This window comes from Lissotriton vulgaris, chromosome 6 (genome assembly GCF_964263255.1).
Source record: "Lissotriton vulgaris chromosome 6, aLisVul1.2, whole genome shotgun sequence".
Taxonomy (NCBI): Eukaryota; Metazoa; Chordata; class Amphibia; order Caudata; family Salamandridae; genus Lissotriton; species Lissotriton vulgaris.
The window spans coordinates 425,252,942-425,270,323 of record NC_141694.1 but is presented as its reverse complement, the minus strand read 5'-3'; positions in this window follow the sequence as shown (position 1 = coordinate 425,270,323).

The window sequence follows — 17,382 nt, the reverse complement described above, 5'->3', positions numbered from 1 at the left end:
TCCAACTCCAATAAGTATTTATTCAGGGAAGGTGCAGGATATTCATTCCATATAAATTACTATTCCCACTTCACCAAGTATAAACTCAGGGAAGATGCTGGACATTCAACCCATATACATTACTATTACCACTCCACCAAGTATAAACTCTGAGAAGGTGCTGGACATTCAACCCATATAAATTACTATTACCACTCCACCAAGTATAAACTCTGAGAAGGTGCTGGACACTAAACCCATATAAATTACTATTCCAACTCCACCAAGTATAAACTCAAGGAAGGTGCTGGGCATTCAACCCATATAAATTACTATTCCTACTCCACCAGGTGTAAACTCTGGGAATGTTTTGGACACTAAACCCATATAAATTACTATTCCCACTCCACCAAGTTTAAAGTCAGGGAAAGTGCTGGACAGTAAACCCATAAAAATTACTATTCCCACTCCACCAAGTATAAACTCAGGGAAGGTGCTGGACAGTAAACCCATATAAATTACTATTCCCACTCCACCAAGTATAAACTCAGGGAAGGTGCTGGACATTCAACCCATATAAATTACTATTCCCACTCCACCAAGTATAAACTCTGAGAAGGTGCTGGACACTAAACCCATATAAATTACTATTCCAACTCCACCAAGTATAAAGTCAGGGAATGTGCTGGACATTCAACCCATATAAATTACTATTCCAACTCCACCAAGTATAAACTCAGGGAAGGTGCTGGACATATAACCCATATAAATTACTATTCCATCTCCACCAAGCATAAACTCAGGGAAGGTGCTGGACATTCAACCCATATAAATTACTATTCCCTCTCCACCAAGTATAAACTCAGGTAAGGTGCTGCACAGTAAACCCATATAAATGACTATTCCCACTCCACCAATTCTAAACTCAGGGAAGGTGCTGGACATTCAACCCATGTAAATACTATTCCCACTCCACCAAGTATAAACTCTGAGAATGTGCTGGACACTAAACCCATATAAATTGCTATTCCCACTCGACCAAGTATAAAGTCAGGGAAGGTGCTGGACAGTAAACCCATAAAAATTACTATTCCCACTCCACGAAGTATAAACTCAGGGAAGGTGCTGGACAGTAAACCCATATAAATTACTATTCCCACTCCACCAAGTATAAACTCAGGGAAGGTGCTGGGTATTCAACCCATATAAATTACTATTCCCACTCCACCAAGTATAAACTATGAGAAGGTGCTGGACATTCAACCCATATAAATTACTATTCCAACTCCACTAAGTATTTATTCAGGGAAGGTGCTGGACATTCAACCCATATAAATTACTATTCCCACTCCACGAAGTATAAACTCAGGGAAGATGCTGGGCATTCAACCCATATAAATTACTATTACCACTCCACCAAGTATAAACTCTGAGAAGGTGCTGGACACTAAACCCATATAAATTACTATTCCCACTCCACCAAGTATAAACTCAGGGAAGGTGCTGGACACTAAACCGATATAAATTACTATTGCCACTCCACCAAGTATGAACTCAGGGAAGGTGATGGACAGTAAACCCATATAAATTACTATTCCCACTCCACCAAGTATAAACTCAGGGAAGGTGCTGGACATTCAAACCATATAAATTACTTTTCCCACTCCACCAAGTATATACTTAGGGAAGTTGCAGGACATTCAACCCATATAAATTACTATTACCACTCCACCAAGTATAAACTCGGAGAAGGTGCTGGAGACTAAACCCATATAAATTACTATTCCAATTCCACTAAGTATTTATTCAGGGAAGTTGCTGGACAGTAAACCCATAAATATTACTATTCCCACTCTACCAACTATAAACTCCGAGAAGGTGCTGGACAGTAAACCCATATAAATTACTATTCCAACTCCACTAAATATTTATTCATGGAAGTTGCTGGACATTAAAACTATTTTAAATATTTTTTTGATAAATATTAAATGTTTTTCTTATTATTTTTAAAAATTAATAATAACTAAATTACAAATTCTAAATTTCATTTAGAAATTAAATTTTATTTTAATTTACCTAAATTTCTATTTCGAAATTAATTTAGAAATTTATTTAAAATAATTTTCATAAATATTAAAATTTCTAATTTATATATATATATAGCAGAGCTCAATAGGGTCTAGTACTTGCACAAGTTAGTCCCAGGCAGTTCTGACGTTGAAATCCATAACCGGAACCAAGCAACAGGTCCTTGAAGGGGTCCCAAACGAAACGAGCAGCTCTCGCAACTACGGAGCTCCTCAAGAGGCAGCCATCTTGAGTCGCCGCGTCGCGCTTCACCATCCTTTCACAGCATTTGAAATTACTTTTATGAACTTCTCTATGACTTCCATACTTGTGAATGCACTCTTGCCAACTAAGCTATTAGGAGCATCTCACTGATCTTTACCTGACTCCTTGTTGCAGGCCTATATTGCCTTGTTTGTCTGTGAAGGTTGCTAAGTACACCTATATTCTTCTGGACTTTAAAACAGACTTATTTAGAGCTAAGCACTGCTGATAATTTAAAGTGGGTAAAGGGAAGGGGTCCCAGTAGTATGAGGACATTAACCACAGAGATGAAAATAATCAAACAAACATAACTTCAGTCCACATTGTTTTATTCACAATGGGATGATATATTGAATATGCATAATTTACAGAATCATAAATCAGTGGTTATTTACAGTGCCCCAAAAGTAGAGGCAGGGAGGGTAGTGCGATAGTGTTGGGAGTTGGTGAAGGAAAGAGAGAGGATTCTTAAGTGACAGTAAAATCAGCAATTAAGACTTATTTCACAAAGTTACAAACTCTGTACCAAAAACAAGACCGACAGGTTCATGCGGATTATTTTAAACACAAATCATACTCCAAATGTTCAATGAATGAAAACAATGGGGTGTGGAGTTGACGGTGAAGGACAATCAGTTGTCGACGTTTCGACCCTCATACGTGCAGATATTAGTGTTAATCTTGCTGTGGGGTCTTCATCAGGACTGGCGGGTAGGGGACACGTAACCTAATTGGTATATAAATGTATGTATTACAAACACGGGAAACATTATCCCTAAATTTACTTAAGATAACAATGCACATCACCCACATAATGGGATTGACTGGGATTGACAGAACGTCCCGCCCAATATGCTGGGACATTATCACTCAGCGCAAGTAATGCACGTGGTTGAGTAGCATTTAATGCTCAGCGCAAGTAATGCACGTGGTTTAGTAGCGTTTAAACATCACAACTATTCAGAACACGATGGAGAACAAGTGGTCGAGAGCAATTGAGGATAGGCCAGATCAGCAGGGGTGGACAGTTTAAAGATTCAGTAAGGACTACTGATAGTTTCAACATAATTACCCGAACGGCATTATGGGCAAGGGGTAATAGCCAATTTGCATACTGAATGCATCAATGCTGGTTGGTGCTAATGTTAAGATACCTGACAGATAAAATAAAACTTACCACGGACGTGGTATAGACAGGACCCGGTGATGTGTAGGTTCGGAGTCAATTATGAGAGAGGATCTGTAGGGTTAGAGTGTAAAATGTCAAACGGTACAGTATTATATTATAGAAACGGTGGAGGGAGGTTATGGTGTTAACTGACAAAATGGTGAGGAACTCACCGTAATGTATCCCAGACGCTGTTAATATGTTTTCACGAATTCTTAAGGGTCCCTGGCACCATCGAAAATATGCAATCTACCAAATACAAGGCGGAAGCACTAATTAGGGAACCATTGAAAAACTGAAGACGATCAAACTAATTCGTCCCGATGGAACGGGATATAGACTCACCCAAACGCCGTAACCAGGACACGTCCGGCAGGGATCGTGTTCAGTGGCGATCAGGCGGTGATGGGTAATTTGTAGTGTCTGAAAAAAGGGGGGGTTACAACAGCGTTAGCGACCGAGCACTCAACCGAGTGGATACAGAGTGGAAAAAAAACCTCCCCAGTCAAAGCCCGCTTACCGGTCACGGAGTTAATCCTGTTCTGATCTCTGCTCGCAGTCGCAATGGCGAGGCAGAGTTCCGGGTACGAAGATATCACCGTGATAACGTGGTCACGTGATGATTACTGCCTACGATCAACACAGTAGAGAGACTACCTGGGGTTGCTAGGTTACAAGGAACCTAGCGTTGGAATAGTTAACATGGTAGATATGCTGCAATGCTGCGTACACGATAATTTGAAGGGTAATGATAATTCGTGATAATTCGAGGGGTAATATATCCAGTTCGGATGCGGCAAATGCCGCCTTGTTACAGTCATTAGTTTTAAATAATGAACAAAATAGACATACTGAGATGCTGCGTGCATGATAATTCAAAGGGTAGTATACCCAATTTGGATGCGAGAAATGCCGCCTCATTACAGTCATTAGTGTGGCATACAATGTACGTTCTGGTACAGACTTAATCAGATATAGAACAAAGCGTGAGTTATTGACAATGTTAAATAGAAAAACATCACGTGGATGAATGAGAACGCATAGTAGTTATGAATGACAGATTAACCACGGAGTGGCGTACCTCTCACACGAGGGTATAGACCACATTACAGGGCCCGTGTAACTATGTTGAGCTTGTAAATAGTAGGTAGTACATACATTAGAAGCATCATATCAATTATGAACATAGAATAGCCACACCTTTACAGTAATGGCGTACCTCACACATGCGGGTAAAGGCCATTTGTACTTTGACTGAGACAGTATTCAAGACAGAGTGGCTAATTGGGAGAAGGAGCTGTCCTGTTCATTAAGCCCAGACTCAATCGAGTCAAAGTTAAACATCCATTTTAGCTCACGGGTATTGAGGATGTTAGAGATGTTCCCACCCCGGGGTCCGAGTGTGGCTTTTTCAATGATTACCCATTTTAGACTCTCTGGTGAATGTCCTGCTGTTAAGAAGTGGTCAACCAACGGTGCGCCCTGTACTTGACATCGGATTCTACTCACATGTTGGAGTATCCTCACTTTCGCTTTTTGCTGAGTCTGGCCAATGTATATCAGTTGACATGGACATAGAATGGCGTAGATAATGTTTACAGAGTTACAATTAGTATGTGTCTTAATCGAAATTGTGTGATGACGATATGTGAATTCCTTTGTCTGGATCGTACTCTCACATGCTTTGCAGCTGCCACATCTAAAGTGGCCCACAATTGGAGGTATATTCCACAGAGTGGTAATGGTGGGATCCTCTGGTGTCTTGAGGAAGGAGCGCACCACATGGTCTTTGACACTTCTTGCTTTTTTGAAAGCATGTAATGGCGGGTCAGTTTGTTGGATGTCGTCTGATATGAGTTCCCAGTGGTGATTAATTATACGTTTTATTTTATTACTTTTCGTGTTAAAAGTGGTGACACAGACGATTCTTTGTTCAGATTGGTCTTGATCAGTCTTAGGAACCAGTAACTCTTCTCGAGGGTAAAACCAGGCCCTCTTCCTTGCTCGCTTGATCAGTTGTTTAGGATAACCTCTGCTTAAAAGTCTCTGTTTCAGTTCTTCTGATTCGGTGAAATAGTGGTCTTTATTGGAGCAGTTCCGACGTATGCGTAGGAATTGCCCAAAGGGCAGGTTGTCTCGCAGGGCTCGAGGGTGGTGACTGTCATAGCGCAGAAGTGAATTTCTTTCGGCAGGTTTCCGGTATAGCGTAGTTAGTAATTGACCTGAGTTCTCATAGATGGTAAGATCCAAGAAATTAATCTGATGGTTGTCTGATTGGATCGTGAACTTTAGGAATTGGGACTGCTCGTTTAGCCAGCCAAAAAACACCATTAGTTCTTCCAAGCCGCCGTTCCATATCAGTAGGATGTCGTCTATATATCGCATCCAGAGACTGAGGTGGTCTCTGAATGGATTAATCTGACTAAGCACAGTGTCTTGCTCAAAAGCTGCCATATACAAGATGGCTACATCTGGAGCAAAGGGAGCCCCCATTGCTACTCCTGACGTTTGGATGTAGAATTTATCCTTGAAAATGAAGAAGTTCTTGGTCATGGCTATACGGAGTAAAGCCACAATAAATTCCGTAGGTACTTGAACCGGAGCTGGTCGCTGGTGCAGGCAACGTGTGATAACCATTAGTGCTTCCTGTTGAGGAATGCACGTGTACAGCGATACAACGTCGCAGGTGGCTAACCGTTGTTGATCCGCGTCAAAAGTTAATCCTTCCACGGTATTTATGGTATGCATGGTGTCGCGCAAATAGGCTGGAGTGGCCTCTGCAATCGGTTTTAAGAAGAAATCAATGTATTTGCCCAGGGGCTCTAGGATGGAGCCGCACCCGGAAACAATGGGACGGCCAGGGGGGTTCGTCATTGATTTATGAATCTTTGGTATAGAATAAATAGTAGCCAAGCGTGGATGTGGTTTATTCAAGAAATTAAACTCCAATTCCGATAGGAACCCTTGATCACGACCAGCTTGGGTTATCTCTAGAATTTCCCGTGCAATTGCTTGTGTTGGATCCGATCGTAATAGTTGGTAACTAGTTCCATCATTCAATTGACGGAGGATTTCCGATTCATAAGCAGTGACATCCTGCACCACAATGGCACCACCCTTGTCTGCCGGTTTTATGACAAGTTGGGCATTTTGAGCCAAAGTTTGAAGGGCCAATTTCTCATTTTTGCTTGTGTTGAATCTAGTGTAACATTTCGTTCCCAGGAGTTGTAATACATATCTTAACACAACCGATTCGTATGCCAGAATCTTGTGTGACATGACACTATTAAACGGGACAAATGTAGATGGAGGTCTCAGTCCAGTTATAGATGATTGGATACTTGGTGCGGAATTGCGGAAGAAGTACTTTAACCTTATTTTGCGAAATAATCGAAACAATTCAGTGCGAATGATGAAGGAATCAGGGTGACTAGTGGGGACATATGATAGTCCTTTCCACAATATTTTAATTTCATCGTTGTTCAAAGTGTGTTTCGATATATTTACAACAGGGCTGTCGGCCACAGGGGGAGCCCCTCCCAAAAGTCTTAACCGAGGATGGGTTTCTGAGTTCATTCCAGTCTGTGAATTTTCAGAACCTATTACCATCTGTAGGTTTTGTTGCGGGTAACACGTTCCCCGTGTTGTGGTTCTGTCTGGAAATGTACCTGCTTTTGTGGTTGGCCACGACCTCCATTCCAGGTGTTTGTGTTTTGTTGAGATCCACGTTGTTGGCCGCGTTGCCAGGTGTTGCCTCTGCCTCGAGGTGGACGCCATGTCCCCTGGCGTTGCCCTAAAAAAGGGTTGTACTGAAACTGCTGGTTATACCCAAAGTCCGGATAGTTCTGTTGGTAGTTGGGACCTGGTTGGTCTTGCTCACCCTCTGAGCTGTAAGAAGAGTCAGAAAAAGTATAGTAATTGCAACTGCCTCTAGATGTTCCCCGGCCTCGGTTGGTAAATCTGCCTTGATTATCTTGTCAGAAATAGTCTTCTTGAAGATAAGGATACGTTTTCTTCTTATCATACAGTCTAATGTCGCGTGCCAGTTTTTCAAGTTTGCGATTTTGTGTTGTCAGGTCGAAGTCCTTGAGTGTGGCTTCTAGATTGGTGATGGTTTCTTTGGCACTTGCAAAATTGGCATCCGCCGATATTTCTGCTTTTAAAGTTTTGATTTCAGCAGTGATTACTTGGATTTGTTCAGCAGCTGTTTCCACGCCAAGGACCATCCAGTGACGGCTGCAGTTATTCGCGACGTGGCTGAATACCTCCCTGAATTTTGGTACCTCCACAAAGATAGCTGGTTCGATCTTAATTTGCAATCCGATAGGGATGATGTTCTCTTTGAGGTACTTCGTGAGGAGATGGCCGTGCCACCGTGTGCGGATCAGCTTTTTCTCCAACCGCTCAAGACGGGAGATCTTGTCCTTCAGCGAGAAGTCAATGGTTGGGATATCAGAGGAAATAAACACGTTATTTGGATCCTCTAGTAATTTGTCTATATAATCCTCGGAGTAAGATAAAAGTTCAGCCATGATGTGCACAGATCAAATGAATTGAACATGGCATGGAACCTCGCAGAACATTGTCTGCTCGAAGTAGGATATTGATAGGGGGGTTGACCCAGTTAAAGTTACGGGGACCTGGGTTATCAAATGAGTAAAGGGAAGGGGTCCCAGTAGTATGAGGACATTAACCACAGAGATGAAAATAATCAAACAAACATAACTTCAGTCCACATTGTTTTATTCACAATGGGATGATATATTGAATATGCATAATTTACAGAATCATAAATCAGTGGTTATTTACAGTGCCTCAAAAGTAGAAGCGGGGAGGGTAGTGCGATAGTGTTGGGAGTTGGTGAAGGAAAGACAGAGGATTCTTAAGTGACAGTAAAATCAGCAATTAAGACTTATTTCACAAAGTTACAAACTCTGTACCAAAAACAAGACCGACAGGTTCATGCGGATTATTTTAAACACAAATCATACTCCAAATGTTCAATGAATGAAAACAATGGGGTGTGGAGTTGACGGTGAAGGACAATCAGTTGTCGACGTTTCGACCCTCATACGTGCAGATATTAGTGTTAATCTTGCTGTGGGGTCTTCATCAGGACTGGAGGGTAGGGGACACGTAACCTAATTGGTATATAAATGTATGTATTACAAACACGGGAAACATTATCCCTAAATTTACTTAAGATAACAATGCACATCACCCACATAATGGGATTGACTGGGATTGACAGAACGTCCCGCCCAATATGCTGGGACATTATCACTCAGCGCAAGTAATGCACGTGGTTGAGTAGCGTTTAATGCTCAGCGCAAGTAATGCACGTGGTTTAGTAGCGTTTAAACATCACAACTATTCAGAACACGATGGAGAACAAGTGGTCGAGAGCAATTGAGGATAGGCCAGATCAGCAGGGGTGGACAGTTTAAAGATTCAGTAAGGACTACTGATAGTTTCAACATAATTACCCGAACGGCATTATGGGCAAGGGGTAATAGCCAATTTGCATACTGAATGCATCAATGCAGGTTGGTGCTAATGTTAAGATACCTGACAGATAAAATAAAACTTACCACGGACGTGGTATAGACAGGACCCGGTGATGTGTAGGTTCGGAGTCAATTATGAGAGAGGATCTGTAGGGTTAGAGTGTAAAATGTCAAACGGTACAGTATTATATTATAGAAACGGTGGAGGGAGGTTATGGTGTTAACTGACAAAATGGTGAGGAACTCACCGTAATGTATCCCAGACGCTGTTAATATGTTTTCACGAATTCTTAAGGGTCCCTGGCACCATCGAAAATATGCAATCTACCAAATACAAGGCGGAAGCACTAATTAGGGAACCATTGAAAAACTGAAGACGATCAAACTAATTCGTCCCGTTGGAACGGGATATAGACTCACCCAAACGCCGTAACCAGGACACGTCCGGCAGGGATCGTGTTCAGTGGCGATCAGGCGGTGATGGGTAATTTGTAGTGTCTGAAAAAAGGGGGGGTTACAACGGCGTTAGCGACCGAGCACTCAACCGAGTGGATACAGAGTGGAAAAAAAACCTCCCCAGTCAAAGCCCGCTTACCGGTCACGGAGTTAATCCTGTTCTGATCTCTGCTCGCAGTCGCAATGGCGAGGCAGAGTTCCGGGTTCGAAGATATCACCGTGGAAACGTGGTCACGTGATGATTACTGCCTACGATCAACACAGTAGAGAGACTACCTGGGGTTGTTAGGTTACAAGGAACCTAGCGTTGGAATAGTTAGCATGGTAGATATGCTGCAATGCTGCGTACACGATAATTTGAAGGGTAATGATAATTCGTGATAATTCGAGGGGTAATATATCCAGTTCGGATGCGGCAAATGCCGCCTTGTTACAGTCATTAGTTTTAAATAATGAACAAAATAGACATACTGAGATGCTGCGTGCATGATAATTCAAAGGGTAGTATACCCAATTTGGATGCGAGAAATGCCGCCTCATTACAGTCATTAGTGTGGCATACAATGTACGTTCTGGTACAGACTTAATCAGATATAGAACAAAGCGTGAGTTATTGACAATGTTAAATAGAAAAACATCACGTGGATGAATGAGAACGCATAGTAGTTATGAATGAGAGATTAACCACGGAGTGGCGTACCTCTCACACGAGGGTAAAGACCACATTACAGGGCCCGTGTAACTATGTTGAGCTTGTAAATAGTAGGTAGTACATACATTAGAAGCATCATATCAATTATGAACATAGAATAGCCACACCTTTACAGTAATGGCGTACCTCACACATGCGGGTAAAGGCCATTTGTACTTTGACTGAGACAGTATTCAAGACAGAGTGGCTAATTGGGAGAAGGAGCTGTCCTGTTCATTTAGCCCAGACTCAATCGAGTCAAAGGTAAACATCCATTTTAGCTCACGGGTATTGAGGATGTTAGAGATGTTCCCACCCCGGGGTCCGAGTGTGGCTTTTTCAATGATTACCCATTTTAGACTCTCTGGTGAATGTCCTGCTGTTAAGAAGTGGTCAACCAACGGTGCGCCCTGTACTTGACATCGGATTCTACTCATATGTTGGAGTATCCTCACTTTCGCTTTTTGCTGAGTCTGGCCAATGTATATCAGTTGACATGGACATAGAATGGCGTAGATAATGTTTACAGAGTTACAATTAGTATGTGTCTTAATCGAAATTGTGTGATGACGATATGTGAATTCCTTTGTCTGGATCGTACTCTCACATGCTTTGCAGCTGCCACATCTAAAGTGGCCCACAATTGGAGGTAGATTCCACAGAGTGGTAATGGTGGGATCCTCTGGTGTCTTGAGGAAGGAGCGCACCACATGGTCTTTGACACTTCTTGCTTTTTTGAAAGCATGTAATGGCGGGTCAGTTTGTTGGATGTCGTCTGATATGAGTTCCCAGTGGTGATTAATTATACGTTTTATTTTATTACTTTTCGTGTTAAAAGTGGTGACACAGACGATTCTTTGTTCAGATTGGTCTTGATCAGTCTTACGAACCAGTAACTCTTCTCGAGGGTAAAACCAGGCCCTCTTCCTTGCTCGCTTGATCAGTTGTTTAGGATAACCTCTGCTTAAAAGTCTCTGTTTCAGTTCTTCTCATTCGGTGAAATAGTGGTCTTTATTGAAGCAGTTCCGACGTATGCGTAGGAATTGCCCAAAGGGCAGGTTGTCTCGCAGGGCTCGAGGGTGGTGACTGTCATAGTGCAGAAGTGAATTTCTTTCGGCAGGTTTCCAGTATAGCGTAGTTAGTAATTGACCTGAGTTCTCATAGATGGTAAGATCCAAGAAATTAATCTGATGGTTGTCTGATTGGATCGAGAACTTTAGGAATTGGGACTGCTCGTTTAGCCAGCCAAAAAACACCATTAGTTCTTCCAAGCCGCCGTTCCATATCAGTAGGATGTCGTCTATATATCGCATCCAGAGACTGAGGTGGTCTCTGAATGGATTAATCTGACTAAGCACAGTGTCTTGCTCAAAAGCTGCCATATACAAGATGGCTACATCTGGAGCAAAGGGAGCCCCCATTGCTACTCCTGACGTTTGGATGTAGAATTTATCCTTGAAAATGAAGAAGTTCTTGGTCATGGCTATACGGAGTAAAGCCACAATAAATTCCGTAGGTACTTGAACCGGAGCTGGTCGCTGGTGCAGGCAACGTGTGATAACCATTAGTGCTTCCTGTTGAGGAATGCACGTGTACAGCGATACAACGTCGCAGGTGGCTAACTGTTGTTGATCCGCGTCAAAAGTTAATCCTTCCACGGTATTTATGGTATGCATGGTGTCGCGCAAATAGGCTGGAGTGGCCTCTGCAATCGGTTTTAAGAAGAAATCAATGTATTTGCCCAGGGGCTCTAGGATGGAGCCGCACCCGGAAACAATGGGACGGCCAGGGGGGTTCGTCATTGATTTATGAATCTTTGGATCAGAATAAATAGTAGCCAAGCGTGGATGTGGTTTATTCAAGAAATTAAACTCCAATTCCGATAGGAACCCTTGATCACGACCAGCTTGGGTTATCTCTAGAATTTCCCGTGCAATTGCTTGTGTTGGATCCGATCGTAATAGTTGGTAACTAGTTCCATCATTCAATTGACGGAGGATTTCCGATTCATAAGCAGTGACATCCTGCAGCACAATGGCACCACCCTTGTCTGCCGGTTTTATGACAAGTTGGGCATTTTGAGCCAAAGTTTGAAGGGCCAATTTCTCATTTTTGCTTGTGTTGAATCTAGTGTAACATTTCGTTCCCAGGAGTTGTAATACATCTCTTAACACAACCGATTCATATGCCAGAATCTTGTGTGACATGACACTATTAAACGGGACAAATGTAGATGGAGGTCTCAGTCCAGTTATAGATGATTGGATACTTGGTGCGGAATTGCGGAAGAAGTACTTTAACCTTATTTTGCGAAAAAATCAAAACAATTCAGTGCGAATGATGAAGGAATCAGGGTGACTAGTGGGGACATATGATAGTCCTTTCCCCAATATTTTAATTTCATCGTTGTTCAAAGTGTGTTTCGATATATTTACAACAGGGCTGTCGGCCACAGGGGGAGCCCCTCCCAAAAGTCTTAACCGAGGATGGGTTTCTGAGTTCATTCCAGTCTGTGAATTTTCAGAACCTATTACCATCTGTAGGTTTTGTTGCGGGTAACACGTTCCCCGTGTTGTGGTTCTGTCTGGAAATGTACCTGCTTTTGTGGTTGGCCACGACCTCCATTCCAGGTGTTTGTGTTTTGTTGAGATCCACGTTGTTGGCCGCGTTGCCAGGTGTTGCCTCTGCCTCGAGGTGGACGCCATGTCCCCTGGCGTTGCCCTAAAAAAGGGTTGTACTGAAACTGCTGGTTATACCCAAAGTCCGGATAGTTCTGTTGGTAGTTGGGACCTGGTTGGTCTTGCTCACCCTCTGAGCTGTAAGAAGAGTCAGAAAAAGTATAGTAATTGCGTCTGCCTCTAGATGTTCCCCGGCCTCGGTTGGTAAATCTGCCTTGATTATCTTGTCAGAAATAGTCTTCTTGAAGATAAGGATACGTTTTCTTCTTATCATACAGTCTAATGTCGCGTGCCAGTTTTTCAAGTTTGCGATTTTGTGTTGTCAGGTCGAAGTCCTTGAGTGTGGCTTCTAGATTGGTGATGGTTTCTTTGGCACTTGCAAAATTGGCATCCGCCAATATTTCTGCTTTTAAAGTTTTGATTTCAGCAGTGATTACTTGGATTTGTTCAGCAGCTGTTTCCACGCCAAGAACCATCCAGTGACGGCTGCAGTTATTCGCGACGTGGCTGAATACCTCCCTGAATTTTGGTACCTCCACAAAGATAGCTGGTTCGATCTTAATTTGCAATCCGATAGGGATGATGTTCTCTTTGAGGTACTTCGTGAGGAGATGGCCGTGCCACCGTGTGCGGATCAGCTTTTTCTCCAACCGCTCAAGACGGGAGATCTTGTCCTTCAGCGAGAAGTCAATGGTTGGGATATCAGAGGAAATAAACATGTTATTTGGATCCTCTAGTAATTTGTCTATATAATCCTCGGAGTAAGATAAAATTTCAGCCATGATGTGCACAGATCAAATGAATTGAACATGGAATTGAACCTCGCAGAACATTGTCTGCTCGAAGTAGGATATTGATAGGGGGGTTGACCCAGTTAAAGTTACGGGGACCTGGGTTATCAAATGAGTAAAGGGAAGGGGTCCCAGTAGTATGAGGACATTAACCACAGAGATGAAAATAATCAAACAAACATAACTTCAGTCCACATTGTTTTATTCACAATGGGATGATATATTGAATATGCATAATTTACAGAATCATAAATCAGTGGTTATTTACAGTGCCCCAAAAGTAGAAGCGGGGAGGGTAGTGCAATAGTTTTGGGAGTTGGTGAAGGAAAGAGAGAGGATTCTTAAGTGACAGTAAAATCAGCAATTAAGACTTATTTCACAAAGTTACAAACTCTGTACCAAAAACAAGACCGACAGGTTCATGCGGATTATTTTAAACACAAATCATACTCCAAATGTTCAATGAATGAAAACAATGGGGTGTGGAGTTGACGGTGAAGGACAATCAGTTGTCGACGTTTCGACCCTCATACGTGCAGATATTAGTGTTAATCTTGCTGTGGGGTCTTCATCAGGACTGGAGGGTAGGGGACACATAACCTAATTGGTATATAAATGTATGTATTACAAACACGGGAAACATTATCCCTAAATTTACTTAAGATAACAATGCACATCACCCACATAATGGGATTGACTGGGATTGACAGAACGTCCCGCCCAATATGCTGGGACATTATCACTCAGCACAAGTAATGCACGTGGTTGAGTAGCGTTTAATGCTCAGCGCAAGTAATGCACGTGGTTTAGTAGCGTTTAAACATCACAACTATTCAGAACACGATGGAGAACAAGTGGTCGAGAGCAATTGAGGATAGGCCAGATCAGCAGGGGTGGACAGTTTAAAGATTCAGTAAGGACTACTGATAGTTTCAACATAATTACCCGAACGGCATTATGGGCAAGGGGTAATAGCCAATTTGCATACTGAATGCATCAATGCTGGTTGGTGCTAATGTTAAGATACCTGACAGATAAAATAAAACTTACCACGGACGTGGTATAGACAGGACCCGGTGATGTGTAGGTTCGGAGTCAATTATGAGAGAGGATCTGTAGGGTTAGAGTGTAAAATGTCAAACGGTACAGTATTATATTATAGAAACGGTGGAGGGAGGTTATGGTGTTAACTGACAAAATGGTGAGGATCTCACCGTGATGTATCCCAGACGCTGTTAGTATGTTTTCACGAATTCTTAAGGGTCCCTGGCACCATCGAAAATATGCAATCTACCAAATACAAGGCGGAAGCACTAATTAGGGAACCATTGAAAAACTGAAGACGATCAAACTAATTCGTCCCGATGGAACGGGATATAGACTCACCCAAACGCCGTAACCAGGACACGTCCGGCAGGGATCGTGTTCAGTGGCGATCAGGCGGTGATGGGTAATTTGTAGTGTCTGAAAAAAGGGGGGGTTACAACGGCGTTAGCGACCGAGCACTCAACCGAGTGGATACAGAGTGGAAAAAAAACCTCCCCAGTCAAAGCCTGCTTACCGGTCACGGAGTTTATCCTGTTCTGATCTCTGCTCGCAGTCGCAATGGCGAGGCAGAGTTCCGGGTACGAAGATATCACCGTGGAAACGTGGTCACGTGATGATTACTGCCTACGATCAACACAGTAGAGAGACTACCTGGGGTTGCTAGGTTACAAGGAACCTAGCATTGGAATAGTTAGCATGGTAGATATGCTGCAATGCTGCGTACACGATAATTTGAAGGGTAATGATAATTCGTGATAATTCGAGGGGTAATATATCCAGTTCGGATGCGGCAAATGCCGCCTTGTTACAGTCATTAGTTTTAAATAATGAACAAAATAGACATACTGAGATGCTGCGTGCATGATAATTCAAAGGGTAGTATACCCAATTTGGATGCGAGAAATGCCGCCTCATTACAGTCATTAGTGTGGCATACAATGTACGTTCTGGTACAGACTTAATCAGATATAGAACAAAGCGTGAGTTATTGACAATGTTAAATAGAAAAACATCACGTGGATGAATGAGAACGCATAGTAGTTATGAATGACAGATTAACCACGGAGTGGCATACCTCTCACACGAGGGTAAAGACCACATTACAGGGCCCGTGTAACTATGTTGAGCTTGTAAATAGTAGGAAGTACATACATTAGAAGCATCATATCAATTATGAACATAGAATAGCCACACCTTTACAGTAATGGCGTACCTCACACATGCGGGTAAAGGCCATTTGTACTTTGACTGAGACAGTATTCAAGACAGAGTGGCTAATTGGGAGAAGGAGCTGTCCTGTTCATTAAGCCCAGACTCAATCGAGTCAAAGGTAAACATCCATTTTAGCTCACGGGTATTGAGGATGTTAGAGATGTTCCCACCCCGGGGTCCGAGTGTGGCTTTTTCAATGATTACCCATTTTAGACTCTCTGGTGAATGTCCTGCTGTTAAGAAGTGGTCAACCAACGGTGCGCCCTGTACTTGACATTGGATTCTACTCATATGTTGGAGTATCCTCACTTTCGCTTTTTGCTGAGTCTGGCCAATGTATATCAGTTGACATGGACATAGAATGGCGTAGATAATGTTTACAGAGTTACAATTAGTATGTGTCTTAATCGAAATTGTGTGATGACGATATGTGAATTCCTTTGTCTGGATCGTACTCTCACATGCTTTGCAGCTGCCACATCTAAAGTGGCCCACAATTGGAGGTAGATTCCACAGAGTGGTAATGGTGGGATCCTCTGGTATCTTGAGGAAGGAGCGCACCACATGGTCTTTGACACTTCTTGCTTTTTTGAAAGCATGTAATGGCGGGTCAGTTTGTTGGATGTCGTCTGATATGAGTTCCCAGTGGTGATTAATTATACATTTTATTTTATTACTTTTCGTGTTAAAAGTGGTGACACAGACGATTCTTTGTTCGGATTGGTCTTGATCAGTCTTAGGAACCAGTAACTCTTCTCGAGGGTAAAACCAGGCCCTCTTCCTTGCTCGCTTGATCAGTTGTTTAGGATAACCTCTGCTTAAAAGTCTCTGTTTCAGTTCTTCTGATTCGGTGAAATAGTGGTCTTTATTGGAGCAGTTCCGACGTATGCGTAGGAATTGCCCAAAGGGCAGGTTGTCTCGCAGGGCTCGAGGGTGGTGACTGTCATAGTGCAGAAGTGAATTTCTTTCGGCAGGTTTCCGGTATAGCGTAGTTAGTAATTGACCTGAGTTTTCATAGATGGTAAGATCCAAGAAATTAATCTGATGGTTGTCTGATTGGATCGTGAACTTTAGGAATTGGGACTGCTCGATTAGCCAGCCAAAAAACACGATTAGTTCTTCCAAGCCGCCGTTCCATATCAGTAGGATGTCGTCTATATATCGCATCCAGAGACTGAGGTGGTCTCTGAATGGATTAATCTGACTAAGCACAGTGTCTTGCTCAAAAGCTGCCATATACAAGATGGCTACATCTGGAGCAAAGGGAGCCCCTATTGCTACTCCTGACGTTTGGATGTAGAATTTATGCTTGAAAATGAAGAAGTTCTTGGTCATGGCTATACGGAGTAAAGCCACAATAAATTCCGTAGGTACTTGAACCGGAGCTGGTCGCTGGTGCAGGCAACGTGTGATAACCATTAGTGCTTCCTGTTGAGGAATGCACGTGTACAGCGATACAACGTCGCAGGTGGCTAACCGTTGTTGATCCGCGTCAAAAGTTAATCCTTCCACGGTATTTATG